The 17,709-nt window shown below is 38.8% G+C and overlaps 1 protein-coding gene across 5 annotated transcripts in view; it reads left to right on the forward strand.

Annotated features, from left to right (window-relative positions):
• The window catches only part of LOC114271793 (uncharacterized), a 286,811-nt gene that overhangs the window by 267,083 nt on the left and 2,019 nt on the right, over positions 1-17,709 (forward strand). Inside the window, exon 2 of one of the 5 annotated variants that reach the window (XM_082871210.1) lies at positions 16,851-16,902. The gene's annotated coding sequence lies outside the window, so the exon portion shown is untranslated. Of the gene's footprint in view, positions 1-16,790; positions 17,075-17,709 lie in introns of those variants that run through there. The other 4 variants (XM_082871209.1, XM_082871212.1, XM_082871211.1 and 1 more) reach the window with 4 other exon arrangements.

Here is a 17,709-nt window from a genome sequence, read left to right on the forward strand (position 1 = left end):
TCTGTTCAAGTAAGTCTCTTTATTCGGTAATTTTTCTTTCTTTCTATTCATTTCATACTTATAATATTTTCTAATAACTTCTGTTCACTTTCAGGCCATCCAGCATGCTCATTCTTTCTCAGTGCAAGCCTTTGAGAATCGGAAGGAGCTGGCCGACAAGAAGAGAGAGGCTGCTAGTCTGCAAAAGACTAATAAAAGCTTGCAATCGAAGATGAAGACCTTGGACGATCAAGCCGAGGCTGCTATCAAGGCCCAAAATGTTGCCGAAGAAAAAGTAGAATCCGTAGAGGCCATTAAGAAGGTTCTTGAGGCCGAAAAAAGGGAGGCCGAAGAAAAGATGACCCAGGCCCAGAAGGAACTTCAAGAAGCCTTGGCCACAAAAGAGGCCGAAGTCAAGGCCGCCGATGAGAAGGGCTATAACGAGGAGGTGGCCGATGTCACGGCAGACTATGAAAAGCAGGTGAAGCAGGCATGCAACAAGGGTTTCACCCTTGGTTGGATGTCTCTTCTAAAAAGGCTTGAAGTACCCGAGGATTCGCCCCTCAGGAACGCCGACGTCATTCCTCTTCCATTCCCTTAAACTCTAAGTCAATCCGATGACGAATCTGAGTCTGAGGAGGAGACCTTGGTGAGGAAATCAAAGGAGGCTGCTGAGACCATGTCCCCTTTTCTGAATGAGCAAGTCCTGGACTTGACTCAAGATGAGGAGGGTGAGGAAGTCCCGAAGGATGCCACTCCTGAGAAGGCGTCATCGGACGTGCCCCTTGCCGACAAGAGCCTCGATCTAACCCTTCAAGAAATTGACGCCGAGCTTGCGGCTGAGAAGGCTGCCGAGATGTCTTCTCAACAGTCCTCCGAAGTCCAACCCAGCCTGCTAATGATGCTGAATAATCTTAATTTTATGTTTTTCTCTTTCTTCTGTGCTCTGCACTTTTGTCTTTCTTTTGAAACAGTGTAAGCTCTTCATATGGCCGAAGTGCCTTCTTATAAATACAACTTCTTTGTTTTGAACGTTTATATGTTTGCCTTCTCTTTACTACTCTGGTATGATTCCATACTTAGAATATTTTGCATATCTTTAATATACACTTCAATCTTGTACAACTTTCTCGGGGTGACACACCTTGATTATACAAACTGATGATTTACCTCAGCAAGTACCCAAGTATCTTTCTTGGTACAACCTTGGTTTCACTTGTAAATTTTTTCATAAAATTTCAAAAAGTGTTTAACCTTGGTTTAACTTCAACTTGTAAAATTTTTAAGTTTCAACAAGTGTTAAACATAATCTCGGTTTAACTTCAACTTGTAAACTTTTCTCAAGTTTCAACAAGTGTTAAACATAATCTCGGTTTAACTTCAACTTGTAAACTTTTCTCAAGTTTCAACAAGTGTTAAACATGATATCGGTTTAATTTCAACTTATAAACTTTTTAAGTTTCAACAAGTGTTAAACATAATCTCGGTTTAACTTCAACTTGTAAACTTTTCTTAAGTTTCAACAAGTGTTAAACATAATCTCGGTTTAACTTCAACTTGTAAACTTTTCTCAAGTTTCAACAAGTGTTAAACATAATCTCGGTTTAACTTCAACTTGTAAACTTTTTTCAAGTTTCAACAAGTGTTAAACATGATATCGGTTTAATTTCAACTTGTAAACTTTTTAAGTTTCAACAAGTGTTAAACATGATCTCGGTTTAACTTCAACTTATAAACTTTTCTCAAGTTTCAACAAGTGTTAAACATGATCTCGGTTTAACTTCAGCTTGTAAACTTTTTAAGTTTCAACAAGTGTTAAACATGATCTCGGTTTAACTTCAACTTGTAAACTTTTCTCAAGTTTCAACAAGTGTTAAACATGATCTCGGTTTAACTTCAACTTGTAAACTTTTTAAGTTTCAACAAGTGTTAAACATGATCTCGGTTTAACTTCAACTTGTAAACTTTTCTCAAGTTTCAACAAGTGTTAAACATGATCTCGGTTTAACTTCAACTTGTACACTTTTTAAGTTTCAACCAGTGTTAGAACTGCTTTCCAACTCTCTGCCCCCTAATGTGAACTTAAGTTCCACTTAGGTTCTCATTATGCATGTATTCTAGAAACATCGACAAGTATCTTATCAGTCATAAATGTAGAAGAATTCTGCTAAAATTTTATTCATTACGTCGGCAAAAAATAAGGAAAATCTAATGATAGCAAAATTTCAGATTACAAGTATTCCAGGGTCTTGGCAACTCTATGCCCTCATTATCTTCAAACTGATATGCCCCATTACCCAATATCGAAGTGATTCTGTAGGGTCCTTTCCAATTTGGGCCAAGCTTGCCCTCCTTGGGATCCTTCTTGTTATCGACGACTTTTCTCAAGACTAGGTCACCGACTTGGAACTCCCTTGGGTTAACCCTTTTATTGTAAGCCCTGGCAAGCTGCTGCTGGTATGCTGCTAGCTGAATTGCAGCTTTCTCCCTTCTTTCTTCTAGTAGATCCAGGTCTCGGGCTAAGAGTACATCATTAGTCTCGTCCTCTACTCCCTGGGTTTTGATCCCTGGTATGCCGACCTCCAGTGGAATGACAGCTTCTGTGCCATAAGCCATGGCAAAGGGGGAGTCTCCTGTTGATCTTCTCGGCGTAGTTCGATATGCCCAAAGTACACTTGGCAGTTCATCCACCCATTTTCCCTTTGCTGCTTGCAACCTCTCCTTAATCCCATCCAAGATGACTTTGTTAGATGCTTCTGCTTGTCCATTGCTCTGAGGAAAACTCGGGTAGAAAAGTAATTCTTGATTTTGAACTTTGTACAGAAGCTCTTGATTAGCTTACTATCAAATTGTGTTCCATTGTCAGCAACTATTGCTCTCGGAATCCTAAATCTGGTGATGATGTTCCTCCATATGAAGTTCTTCACGTCCAAATCTCGGATCTTGGCTAAGGGCTCAGCTTCTATCTGCTTGGTGAAGTAATCTGTTGCTACCAGCAAGTACTTCCTTTGTCCAGTTGCTTGGGGCAGTAGCCCAACGAGATTCATGCCCCATTGGGCAAACGACCAAGGATTGGATACTGGGTTCAGGTCTGCTACTGGTTGGTGTATCAGAGGTGCAAACCTTTGGCACTTTTTACACTTTTTCATATAGGCTTCTGCATCTCTCTGCATGTAGGGCCACCAATACCCCTGCGTACTGGCACTATGGACAAGTGATCTGCCCCCAACGTGGCTTCCATAAACTCCTTCATGTATTTCATATAAAAAATCTTTAACTTGTGAGGGATGTACACACCTTAAAAGGGGTCCAGTGAAGGATCTTCTGTAAAGATGTCCTTCTGCTGTCAGACTGAATCTCGCCGACTTCAATCTGATCTTGTGTGCCTCCTTGTGGTTATCTGGCAGCTTTCCTTCTTTCAGGAATTGTAATAACCCCGACCCGTAATTAGCTACTAATTAGTAATTAAGGATGTTAATTAAGTGAATAAAATAAATTACGAGATTATTATGTAAATTGCATGAGGTGTGGCTTTCTATCTGTCACTTGTAGAAATATTTGTTTCGAATTCCGCTTTGATATGAAAATTGAAAGCCTTATCGGCATCCGAAACCGAAATTGACTACACCAATGTGTTATTTGGAATTTTTAGAATCATTTGGCAAATTTTATTAAAAATTGATTCAGTCTGATTCGTTAAGTTGCGTTTGGCTAGCTTGATGTCCTAATTAATGCATTATATCATCATAACTATATATGCATCACATTTAGCTCTTTTGAGCTCATTTCCTTTCATTTCCCTTGAGTGGAAAAATATGAGATTTCATCTTAGAGAGAGAGAGAGTGCAATTCTAGAGAGAGGGAAGGAGAGATTAAAAGAAGAAGTTGAAGATTTTACTTGAGTTCATCAATTTTGTGCAAGAACTAGACTAATTCAAGACTATAGGTATGAATTCAACTCCTAAATTTATGAATCTAAGTTATTAGCATGTAGATTGTGAGTTTAAATGTGTATATTGAGCCTAGGATGAAGATTTGAGTTACAATTCATACATGCATGCTCATGTAGGTGTTAAATTACCAAGTTAGCTTTGAATTACATCAATTGTGTTGGAAAATGGAGGTTGAATGGTACATGCATGCATATTTCATCAAGTCTTGTAAGTCAATCCCATGTTTTTGAAGGCTTGAAAGAGAATTTGGAAGAGAAATCCACATGCATGCATGAATATATGGAGTTTTGGCATGTTAAGTTTGATTTTAAGCATCCAAGTTATATTAGTAAGTTATTTGATGCTTGCATGTTAGAATTGCCATGTTAATCGCTTAAGTTCATGTTTTACAAGAGAATTTCTTACATGCATGGAGCTTATGAGCTCAACTTGATAGTTTCTTGAGTTTTAAAGAAAAGAGTTTGAAAGATTTTACATGCGTGCTTTGTTTCTTAAATTTCAAGATGAAATGTGAGCTTTTGACAAAACCTTAGGCCATGATTTTATGAAATGATCCTAAATTCTTCATGTTTTACAAGTTTACTATGTTATCTCAAGTTTTAGGGCCCAAGAAATGTGTTTTGGAAGATTGAATTCGAGTTTTGAGCTTGGTGATCAAATCTGGAAATTTCAGAATTTGCATCCACGCTCGAATGTGGGAGTTCACGCTCGAACGACCACTCTGAGTGCGTGCACTTCGCTCGAGCGACCAAAAGTTCGCTCGAGCATGAACTGCAAGCTCCCAGAAGTTTCATGTCGTTTACAGATCACTCGAGCGAAGGAATGCGCGCTCAAGCGACCATTCACATTTGCATGTCCACTTGAGCGTGGAAGTTGTAGCTCGAGCGTAGATTGAGACCAACCAGTACTTTCTCCGAGTTTGCAGATCGCTCGAGCGAAGGAAGTCTTGCTCGAGCGACCCCTCTCATTCTGCATGTCCACTTGAGTGAGGAAAGCTACGCTCGAGCGTGGACCTTATTTTCAGAAATTTTGCCTAAGTGTTTCAACTCATGTTTTGGCATCCTCATTGCATCTTAGGCATTCCTAAGACTTAATTAAGGCATGGTAATGAGGTTATGGATTAGAAACAGACTAAGTAAAGAATGTACTAAGTTACGAGATTCAAGAGTGTGTTTTCATCTATGGGACAAGAATCAATGTAAAGTAAGCTAAGCTGTGTTGGCCACCTGAATGTGTAATGATAAGACATGCTTGTGTTATGTATTTTGTGATTGTAGGTCAAGACTCGAGGATTGATTGACCGCTTACTGGAACCACTGCGAGTAACGTTATCGTAAAGATACGTTTATATGAAATTATGTTCCAAATGAAATGTGATAAGCTATGATTTCTGATATGATATCTGTTTTACGTGAACGAACATCCCAAGTTTGAAATCTATTATGGCATCCATAGATAGTCCCAAGTCATAGGGAGCGGCATGAAAATGCGAGTCCATGACATATAAGTTTACGAGATCTCGTTAGCCACTTCATTGTGGTGATATGTGTTTAATCGGTATCCGGAACCGGTTACTCTAGTCGAAAGACGTTCTGTAATGTGTTCTATGGGATGTACCATTATTATGTTCTGATATGGGGATGATTATGCTATGATCTGTTTTTTGCTTATGATATGTTCGGATTTCGTTCACTAACCTCTTTACTTTAATGTTCTTCACTAGGCTTTGGCTTACTGTTTGTATATATATATATATATATAGGTGAGCATTCTGGAGTTCAAGTCTAGAGACTTTTTGTTCGGATCTGTGTTCTGTTGTCAGCCAGCCATTATGCCTCATGTGGAGGTTCCCGAAGAGTCCTGTGTTTAAGTTTTGTGGTCTCTGTTTATTTAAGACTTGTTTGATGTTGTTGGCTGTACTTAAATTACTATAATGTGTGTGGGTATAATGTATGACTACTGGTTATATATATAAAGTTTTAAATATTTTGTTTCATATAAGTCAGCATAACTCATTGGACAACTATATTTATGTATTAGCTTCCGCTAGCCCCTTAATCTTATTAATCTGTTCAGAGGCCTTCGATAATCCAAGGATTACTGGCCGGTTACGATGCTAAACCTATAGGGGCGGGTTTGAGTCGTGATAGGAATGTAATAATTGCATCCATCCAGCTTGGTCCCATATCCACACACATTGCTTCACACTCTGTGGTTAGTGGTTTAATGCTCGGGCCCGATAAGTAGTCGACCATTATCATCCTTACTTTTCCAGGTTGTATTGCACTAGCTAGGTTGGCCAATGCATCAGCGTGACTGTTATCATCTCGGCTAACCTGATGTAGTAGCCAATTCTGAAACAAGGCTACCAGCCTGTTGACCTCTTTTGCGTAGGCCGACATCCTCTCATCACGGGCTGCAAACTCGCCCGTTGTCTGGTTGACTATGAGCTGGGAGTCGCAAAAGACTATTACTTCATCTGCTTCAGCTGCTACTGCCAGCTTTAGTCCTGCAATCAATGCTTCATACTCTGCTTCATTGTTTGAGGCCTTGAACCCCAAACGAATGGATTGTTCCACTATCTGTCCATCTGGAGATACCAGTACTACTCCTGCCTCTGCTCCTTGTCGATTTGAGCTCCCATCAACAAATAGTCGAAAGGAGTCGCTGATGTAAATGCTGCAGGGTCTGAGTTTTTCCTTTTTCCTTTGTTCTGTTGCATTCGGCTGGGCTTCTCCTTGCTTGCTTGGACATCGTTTACCTCGGCTCAACGGAGCCCGATGTACGATGGATTCTGGTGTGAACTCGGCCACGAAGTCGGCCAAAACTTGGTCTTTGATTGTTTTTCTGGGTCTATACTCCAAGTCATACTGTCCCAAGGCCACTGCCCATCTGGCTATTCTTCCTGTCAGGTCTCCTTGTTGTAGCAAGGACTTCAAGGGGTGTTAAGTTAGCACCACAATTTTATGAGCCTGGAAGTAATGGTTCAATTTCTTTGAAGCCATTACTAAGGCCAGTGCCAATTTCTCTAAGGGTAGATACCTTGTTTCTGCATCGGCCAGGGTTTTGCTTACATAGTAAACAGCCCTTTGCTCCCATTTTTCTTCTCGGATTACCACTGCCCTTACTGCGTGTTCTGAGACTGCTAAGTACAAAAACAACTCCTCCCCAGGTTCTGGATTTGAAAGAACTGGAGCTGTGGTCAAATACTTTTTCAAGTCAGCCAGGGCGACCTCGCATTCTTCTGTCCATAAAAAATCTGTGGCTTTCTTTACTAAGTTAAAGAAAGGTTTGCACTTGTCTGAGCTTCTGCTTATGAACCTATTTAGGGCTGCGGCCCTTCTAGTCAACATTTGTACCTGTTTTGCCGACGTTAGGCTCTTCAATTCCAGGATGGCCTTAATCTAATCTGGGCTAGCCTCAATGCCCCTTCTAGTCACCAGGTATCCCAAAAACTTACCAGATCCCACTCCAAATGCACACTTCGCTGCATTGAGTCGGAGCCGATATGTTTTAAGGATGTCAAAGACTGCTTTCAGGTCGGCCAGATGACCTTTAGGTTCCTTGGTCTTCACAACCATGTCATCGATGTAAACTTTCACCGTTCCGCCAATCAGGTGTTTGAATATCTTGGTTACAAGTCTTTGGTGCGTTTTTCAACCCAAAAGGCATCACTCTGCAGCAATACAGACCTTTTGGGGTGATAAACGCAGTCTTTTCCTCATCTGGAGGATGCATGGCTATCTGATGGTATCCCCTGTAAGTATCCAGGAAGCTCATCATTCCATGTCCCGAAGTGACGTCTACCAGCTGGTCAATCTTGGATAAAGAAAAACTGTCTTTGGGACAGGCCTTGTTCAGGCTGGTAAAGTCCACGCAGACCCTCCATTTACCATTCTTTTTCTTCACCACCACTGTGTTTGATAGCCATGTCGGGTAATTTACCTCTCGAATGGCCCTGGCCTCCAGAAGTCTGTCTACTTCTTCTTCCACTGCTTCGACGTGTATCAACGTCGGTCTTCTTGCTCGTTGGATTATGGGTTTTGCCGACCTATCAACATTCAGTTTATGGCAAGTGACCTCGGGGTCAATGCCAGGCATTTCGTAAGGCGTCCAAGCAAACACCTCAATATTTGCTCTCAAAAAAGCTTCCAACTCTTTTTCCTCTTCTTTAACTAAGCCCGAGCCGAGAAGAAAGAAGCGTTCTTCATCCCCCTCCTAGACGAGGATTTTCTTCAGTGTTTCTTCACTCTTCTCGGCTGGTTCCTTGCCGACATCCTCTAGGACCTCCACGTCCTCGCCTTCGATCTCTGCCTTCTCTGGTTCTCGTATGCTGCAGGTGGATTTCATTGCTGTCATAGAGCAATTCTTTGCTTGCAGCTGATCTCCTCTGATCTCCTCTATCCCATGTTCTGTTGGGAACCGCAATAGTTGATGCAATGTTGAGGGAACAGCTCCCATCGCATGTAACCACGGCCTTCCCAAGATGATATTGTAAGGGGATGGTGTGTCGATTACGGTGAACTTTGTCTTTATCTTCTTGGTGCCAGCCTGCACCTCCAAGCTCGTCGTTCCCAGTGACCATGTCGGCGTTCCATTGAACCCAACCATTGGGCTATTGGATTGCTCCATATCGTCTGGGTGAAAGCCAAGTTCCTTGTAACATCTGACATACATGATGTCACAAGAGCTGCCTTGGTCGATTAAGATGCGTTTCACTTGGCATTTCCCAACCTGGAGGGATACTACCAAGGCATCGTTATGTAGATGTTGCACCATCTCAAGGTCAGTTTCAGTAAAGGACACTACTGGTCCTTGGCACTCTTCTGCCCGATGTCTCTTCTCCCCGACTTGGTAGATATGTTGCAGGTGTTTTACCTTCTGGGTCTCCCCTCGAATCTCGTTTTCGTTGACCTTCGAGTGAATTACATTAATTACCCGAGGTCCTCCTGCCTGAGGTTGCTGTGCTGGGGGAGGCGGGACTGCTGGTGCCTGAGGCAATCTTGCCTGTTCTTCCCTTGTCTTGGCCTCATCAAAAGGTCTCTCAGATGGCCTTGCCTCACCAGGTCTTCTAAGTGTGTTTTCAGGGCTCTACAACCCTGAGTCATGTGCCCATCTTCATTGTGGTAAGCACAATGTCTGCCGAGGTTTCTTCTCATAAACTCTCCTAGTGCCCTCGCTGGCGCTTTGAAATAGGGTTGGTTCTGAATCTTATCCAGGACTTTGTGAATTGGGATCTAGAACACAGTCGTAACTGCCTGAGTAGCCCTTAGTCCTATCTCTTGCTTGCTGGATCCATTGTTACCTCGGCCTCGCTTTTGCGAGTCGTTTCCTTTTTCTTGCTTTGTCTCCTTAGTCCCTGATGTATCTTCCTCAGCTCTGGCATACTTCTCGATTCTAGCCATGAGCTCCTCCATGCTTTTTGGCAATGTCTTTGCCAAAGATTTTCGTAGTGGACAGTCGTCTTTTAGGCTGTTCTTGAAAAATACGACTGCCACCTCTTGATTACACTCTGGTATTCGGTTGAACACCTCATAGTACCTTTTTGCATAGGCCCTAAGGCCTTCTTCCTTACTGATCTTCAGAGCCATCAATGCATCCACCCTTAATGGCTGCAGCTTGTTTGCCACGAACCTGGCCACAAACATCTCGGCCAGGCCTTCCCAGGTCTTCACACTTCTCTTTGGTAGTTTGTGCAACCAATCTGATGCAATCTTCCCGAAGGATGAGGGAAACACTTTGCAGAACAACGGCTCATTCCCACTATACAATGCCATTGAGTTTAAGTATAATCCAACGTGGAAGTTGGGGTCTGACTTACCATCGTATATTTGGAACCTCGGCATACTGAATCTCTTCGGTGCCTCAAATTTGTCTAATTCTACCGAGAATGGTGTTATCGGCTTAACAGGTGAAGTTACTTCGGCATCGGCATTATGTTGTTTTCTCTTGAGATAATCTCTCAGGTCTTCCTTGCTCCGCCCAGGAGCTCGGCTATCTCTCGACTTTAGTCTTTTCGGCATACTACTCTCAGCTTCATTGTGGGTCCTTTTTGACCTTTCTCCATGAGTTGTGTCAAAGCACAACTCCTACCTTTGAACATGTCGATGTTCTTTGGGGTCTGCTTCTTTAGTTCATTGTGTCCTTCGTGACTCTTCTTTCCTCGACTCTCCTCGCCCGACCTCCCTGGAAGGCCGGTGAGAGTGTTTTTCGCTTCTGGTGTGCTTAGGGGCTATTAGGATTGGCTTCTGCCCTCCCTTTTGGGCATTGGTCGCTGGAATCGGCGTGTCCTGCAGCGGGTCTGGTGGCTGCATGACATTACTTTGCATCGTAAAATTGACGACCGATTGCAGGTCTGCCAACTTGTTTGCCATCTCTTTCACCTCTTCGTCCCTCCGAAGGCATCTATCCTTCCATACCTGGAGGTCGTCCTCCTTATAGTATCCGCTTCGATCTGGTTTCTTTGGCACGTCGCCATCCTGGCCGACGTCTTTCTTGTCGTGATTCTGGTTCTGAGTCTCCTTATTGCGACCATCTTCTTCCACGTTTCGGTCAACGTATTTTTCACTCCCAGCAGGGATTTCGTCCCCAACCTTATCCTTCTATCCATCGCTGGCCATCTACTCTCATTTTTTTACCCACAGACGGCGCCAAATTGTGTGAGTATTTTTTCGACTACACTGCCAACTTAGTATTTAGCTGGAGAGCACTGGCAGAATAGATGACACCTGTCTGACCTGCAACAGAAAGAGTAAATTCCGGCGGTGGTTTGTCCACCCGGAGACACTCTGACGATCAAGTCAGTATATCTCTCAAAGATAATCAATAGTGCTAAACTCACTGTTCAGAATGTAAATTGCGTACCTTAGACCCATCGGGGGTGCCTTTCTTTTATAGTTAACTCAATCCTTGTCCCAACAGAAGCCTAGCTTTAATGGACTTTAGCTCAGTGCTTATCTAGGACTCTTCTATAGATAGAGATAAACTCTCTAAGAGTTTTATCTTTATCCAGGCTGAGTCCCCTCATCATTCTAGGACTCTTGTGCCTTATCCACTTATCTCGGATTCCGATATCTTCGGAGATAACCTCAACGTCATGACCAGGACACGTGGCACCTCGGCTGACACGTTGGCGTCACCTTGGCCACGTGTTGGTACTCAGAAAATATATCCCCATAACTAGGATATAAAATATTTGGATTTTTATGATTTTTGCACATGGAGGTGGGGTTGATAGTAGTCCCTTAACTGTTTGTTGTGTATTGGGAGGTAATATGTCTGTTTATTGTTAGGTTTTTTTATTTGTTTATGTATTCTTTTTTTCTTTTGTGTATTGTAATGTTCAGGCATTGATTTGTTTATGTATTATTTTTGTCTTTTATGTCTTGTATGAATTAGGGTGAGGTGATGTCAATAGATTTTAGTGTTGAGTTGCATACTTTACTAAATATAGTGTATAAGGGAGGGAAAGTTAATTACTTTCAGTACTTTGACCTAGATAGGGTTGGGTTTTTTGATTTTTAGAAGTTGTACTTGAGCCTAGGTTATCCTTCTACTAGCCAACTGTGTTACAGAGTTCCTGGAAAAATACTGGACATTGGTCTTAGGGAGACGAATTCAGATAGAGATGTAATTGATACATTATTCCATTATATGGGTCTGAATGTGGTTGCCTTATATGTGGAGAAAGGTCATGAGGCACTTCAGGTCTTAGATCCAAATGAGAAAGCCATAAAAGGGCCACAAATTCCACAAATAGAAGCACAAATAGAATTGAATGAAGAAAGGATAAATGAGCCTGAAATGGAATAAGATGAATGGGGAAATGATATTGAAATAGAAGAAGAAGAGGGGGTGATAAGGAAATGAATGACTCTGATGGTGGTGATAGCACAGATCCAGAGTGGATGAATGATGGATTAGAAGGGAGTGAAGATGAAGATATATTTTCTTATGTTGATAAAGATAGGGGGATAGAATCGAATGTAGGTGTTGAGACAAAATTGGGGGTTGAATCAAATATAGGAAATGAACCAAATGCTTCATATTCTAATGAATGGTATTTAGATCAGGATTTTGATATGCATACTTTGTATGGATCATCAGATGAGGAGGAAATGAATGATAGGTTTACAGAATTTAATGAGGATGTGGATATGGTGAAACCTGAACTAAAAGTGAGAATGAGATTAAGAATGCACAAGTTTTTAGGAATGGCTTGAAGGAATGGCAAGTGCAACAGGGATATGATTTGAAATGGGTTAGAAATGAAAATGAAAGGATTACTACAGTGTGTAAATAAGAGTGTGGCTTTAGAATTCATGCATCCCCAATGCAAAATGAAAGCACATTTCAGATCAAAAGCTTGCAACCAGTTCATTCTGTGGTAGGATTTATGACAATCATCTAGTTACCTCAAGGTATTTATCACAAAAATACCTTGAAAGATTAAGGAATTCTCCTAATATAGATATCTCAGCCGTGCAAAAGGACATTCATAGAGAACTAATGGTTAATGTAAGTAAAAGTCAAGTGTATAAAGCAAAAAGAAAAGCAAAGAAAACAATTGAAAGGGATTTGAGGAAGCAGTATGCTAGACTTTGGGATTACTGTGAGACAGTCAAATAGTATAATCCAAACAGCTGTTTAGTGATCAAATTGGACAAACCTATAGTTGAAGAAGATGATGATCAAGTAAAAAGGCCTAATAGACAACTTACACCTGTTTTTAAGAGGTTGTATGTCAGACTAGATGCACAGAAGTAAGGTTTTCTCCAAGGTTGCAGGCCTGTTGTTGGGTTAGATGGTTGTTTTTTGAAGGGCATATATCCGGGCCAACTTTTAGTAGCCATTGGTTTTGATGGGAATGACAACATGTTTCCCATTGCCGTTGCTGCAATAGAGGTTGAATGCAAGGATTCATGGATATGGTTTCTGACCCAATTAATAGAGGACGTAGGAGATGGCATTGACATTGGTTAGACATTCATTTCAGACAGACAGAAATGATTGGTGCACACCTTTACACAAGTTTTGCCTAATGTTGAGCACAAGTATTACTTGAGGCACTTCTACCCCAACTTCAAACAGAAGTTCAGGGGAAAAGAGTTGAAGGAATTGATGTGGAAAGCTGCAAAGGCTGGGACACAAAAGGAGTTTGATTATGCTAGACTTATTTATTTTGATGATTTATTAAATTATGTTTTAATTTATTTGAAAGAGAAAAATAGAATCCAAAATTTATTTTGATGATTTATTTAATTATATTTTAATCAAAATTTATTTTGATGATTTATTCGAAAGAAAAAAATAGAATTAAAATTTATTTTGATGATTTGTTTGAAAGACAAAAATAGAATTAAAATTTATTTTGTCCCATTATTTCTTACCTAAACCTTTATTCTAAATGTTGTTAGAATGTATTTAATATTTGATTAAATCAGGAGTTCAAACAGCCCAAAATAAAGGTTCAAACAGCCTAGCACAGCAGAAGGCCAAAAGGTTCAAAAGGTTCAAGTGGAAGATATTCAAATTAGTAATGATGGAAGTATAACGGCTATAAACGGCTATAAAGGTTCAAAAGGCCAAAAGGTTCAAGTGAAAGATAATCAAATTTGTAATGATGGAATGGAAGATATTCAAAATTGGTAATGATGGAAGTACAACGGCTATAAATTCAAATAACTACAATGGCTATAAACGGTTATAAATTCAAATGAATACAACGGCTATAAACGACTATAATTTTCATTATATATACCAAAACCTCTAATATAAACAAGTTACAAAAAACCTGAAAATATTCTTTAATCTATGATCACTCACATCTATTCTCAGAAATTATACACTGAGCCTTATAGCTTTAAACCCATCTTTCCTGTGTGAGATTTACAGAAAAATCAAAACTTCATTTTATATATCTATCTTTAAGAGATATTTATTGTAAGTTTTCTTTGAAAGCAAAAATACCATTTCATCTTGTAAAAGTGTTGCAAACACTGTGTTCTTGAAATCTTGAGGTGATTGTGAATCACCTAAGATTTGCAAGGGTTTGGGCTTGTGATGTCTGTGTAAAATCCGTGGAGGATTGCTCCATTTGTAAAGAGGTTGCTAGCACCCTTGTGAAGCTAGAAGATAGTGGAAAATCTCAAGTGAAGCTTGAGGAGTAGACGTAGGCCGAGTTGAAATCGAACCACTATAAATTTGTTTGCCTCTCTGTCACTTATCTCTTTATTTTATTTTAAATTGCCATAGCTATATTTCACATTTTTACTGTGCTAAAATCATTAACTGACATAGTTGTTAAGACACTTGTTTTAATTATTTTTATTTCATTAATTATATTTATCTATTGTGCTAGTCATAATTTTTATTAGGGTATTATTAATTTTAATTGTAAAAACCTAATTCACCCCCCTCTTAGGTTGTTTTTTGGGTAATAAATTATCACATAAAGAACTTAGGGAAATTGAACAAAGTGTATGGGTTTTGGACACAATAGAAGGTCATGCAAAGGTCCAGTACATAAAAAAATCCCAAATGTTCAAGAGAATGAGTGGACCAACCACCAGTTCTAGAAAATCTACAAGGCAACTAAGCAAAGTAAATTTCAATTTATTGTAATGCACTATTTGTATACAAATTAAATTCATTTCAATTTTAGTAATTTCATTTTGTGTATTTCAATTTATACTTTTATTGTAGTTTCTCAAATGCTTCATCTCAACAAGCTATAACACACACATCTTCATCTCAACCAGCTGTCACTTATCCTGTTTCATCCCAACAAATTGCCAGTACTCACCCATCTTCATCCCAACTAGCTGCTATTACTCAAACACAACCAACAATGCCTTGTGGAGCAAGTGCAAGTGGAAATGCATCAACTAGAGTTGTTGCTAGTTCTGCATCAGCTAGACATACGCCCCAATCTGGAAGGGGATTTACAACACATGGGATGAATGCAAAGGACAAAGCAAAGGGTTTGAGGGATTAGGTTTAGGTGGCCTATATGATGATTGAAAAGTTGTTTTTTGTCATTTTTGTAAGGCCTGATATTTGGGGTTGCTAAAACAATATTTTTTTTAATCATTTTTGTAAGGCCTATTCTAATGGTTTTGTAATTAAAATGTTACTGTTGTTGATATTTGTAAGGCCTAGTTGAGGTTGGTAGAACAATATTTGCAAAGGCCTGTTCTAATGGTTCAGTCAAATGTTGATGTTTAATGATCATTAAGTAGTTTTTGTAATTGAAATGTTGGAATGTTGGTGAACATTAAACAAGTTTTGTAATTTAAATGTTGAAATGTTGGTCTTAGGGAGCAAATTTTGTGAGTGAAATGTTGATACTTAATGAACATGCTTCAGGTGTTGGAATTGAATAGGTTTTGTAATACTTCAAAAATATATTTCATTTATATCTAAAAAGTCTTCAATATTACATATCTTCCTTCCTCATATCAGGTTACATAACACTTTTTTTTTGCTTTTATTTTAGAGTACATGCAATATAGCATAAAAACAGCATCCAACTTCCTAGCAATATTCTTTGATACAACTTTTCCTTTTTTTGAGCTTTTTCAACTTCTAACTCCATATGATTTACTCGTTGCACGAGTCTTGGTAGTAGATCATGCGAGCGGCGGCATAATGGTGGGTCAATCCACTCAAAATATTCACAAGTGGCATAAATCTGAAAATTTTAATAACTAAGTTTGGATTTTTATTTCAATATTATATAACATAACAAATAAATAAATTAATTACTTAATTACTAAATATTGTAAGTGATTACCCCATAATTTGCACATTCTATAAATCTTCTTCCCATATTTGCATTTGTCCAATTATCTGGAGCTCTTTGGCCACAGTAGCATGTACAAGCTAAACTTTGTGCACTATAGTGGGAACCTTGGAAAGATGACATCTTAAAAAATGGAAGTAGTCCCAGAATTTTTTTGGTTGGAAAAAAGTGAGTTTGGAATTTTTTTTGGCTGCAAAAAGTGGGTTTGGTGGCTTGATGGTTATATAAGCAAGTGAAATGGCAAATTGGTCATTTAACCTTCCAATTTTGGCGCCAAAACACTTAATTCTAGTGCAAATACGCTACTCTGGCGCGTCTTCTGCACGCGCTGTTAAGTCTACCAAATCCCGTCACTTTTGCACACTTCAGTCAAAACCACAAGATATTTATAAATACATTTATTAACATCATAGAGATAATGTAAAAACACATAAAATTACATGGGGATAAAATGTAATTATCCGTCTTTTTTTTTTTTTTCTTTTTTGTGGGAACATTCAAGGCTTTAGTTGTTAGACCAAGGGCAAGTCATTCCTTAAAAAAAAAACACACAAATTAGTACAATATTTAGATCAATTTAATTTTTTGTTCCTAAATGATTTATTAAAAAAAAAACACACACAAATTATTAAAATATGCACCGGTTCAAGTTTTTTTTTTTTTTTTTTTTTTTTTTGAAGGCTTTAGTTCTTTAATAATACTATATGCATAAATTAGTATATTAATTATTAATGTGATATAATTTAAATTTTTTTTGATATCTATAATTTGTATAATAAGTGTGATCAATAATAATGTTATAATCAATGTTACTATACTAATTAGAATATGTAAAACCACCGAGTCTAATAACTAATATATCAGTACTAATTATAATATTATTATTAATTTTACTCATTAATCATATTATAAATATAAAAAATCTTTTAAATTACGACACATTATCGATGGGTACATTTTAGTAACTTAGATGCTACGGCATTATTTTATTAGATCGGAGAAGTCATTCGTTAAAAATAAATAAATAAATGTTTAGAAGAGAAACGGTTCGGGTTGAATTGCTTCAACCCAAATCAGAGACCTAGGAGGAGGAAGCCTCTTCCCCCACTCTTCTCTCTCTCTCTCTCTCTCGCTTTCTGATTTCTCGACGGTGCCAGGAAAACGCAGGTCGGTTTCTCTCTCATAGCCTTACAGTCTTCTTCTTCTTCTCTCTCTCTCTCTCTCTCTAGAACTTTGTATCAACTATCGCCCTTTTCAAGCTTTTGTTTTTTTTGTTTCTACTATGGAAGATGAATAATTTGTATCAGTCATGTAATTCTTTCTAATTATCATCACTTGGGTAGGTATTCTGAATCTCCATGTTGAAAAAATTGTTTAACTTGTTTGGATCTCAAGTCTCAATTGATGAATGATACAACTTCAATCTTTGTATTGGTCTGTGGAGATGATTAGGTTACATTATATTTCATATATCATGGGTGTACATTTGAGTTTTAAAACCATGTCCCTTGTGTTGCTGCTATAATTTTTATTTATTTTTAGAGTGCATAAGGGTGATATGGAATCTGAGTTACCATTTTCTCCAAAATTGTAAAGATGAGTTGGAATTGTGTATGCCTATCGAGAAGTAGAATATTCTTTGATCATGTAAATGAGGGTTTTGAGTTTTTTTTTTTTTTCCTTTTCAAGCTGTTGTTATGCAACTTTTAATATTGGGGTTTGCTTAATTGAATACCGTGTTGGCTGATTTAGGGTTTAGTGGCATTGTGACTACAATTTGAATCCTTGTACACTTTAGTTTCTGGTCCTTCTTGCATATGGTTGGTCAATGATATGTGCACATATGGATGTTACTTTTGGGGTTGCCATGTTTCTCATTTGGACCATTGCGTTACTGGTCATCTCTATTCTGTCCATAAACCCATTGAATGTTCATCTGTTAATTCAATGAATTGCTTGTGATTCCATATTTTG

The sequence above is a fragment of the Camellia sinensis genome, chromosome 5, assembly GCF_055761805.1.
Source record: "Camellia sinensis isolate YWXY chromosome 5, ASM5576180v1, whole genome shotgun sequence".
Taxonomy (NCBI): domain Eukaryota; kingdom Viridiplantae; phylum Streptophyta; class Magnoliopsida; order Ericales; family Theaceae; genus Camellia; species Camellia sinensis.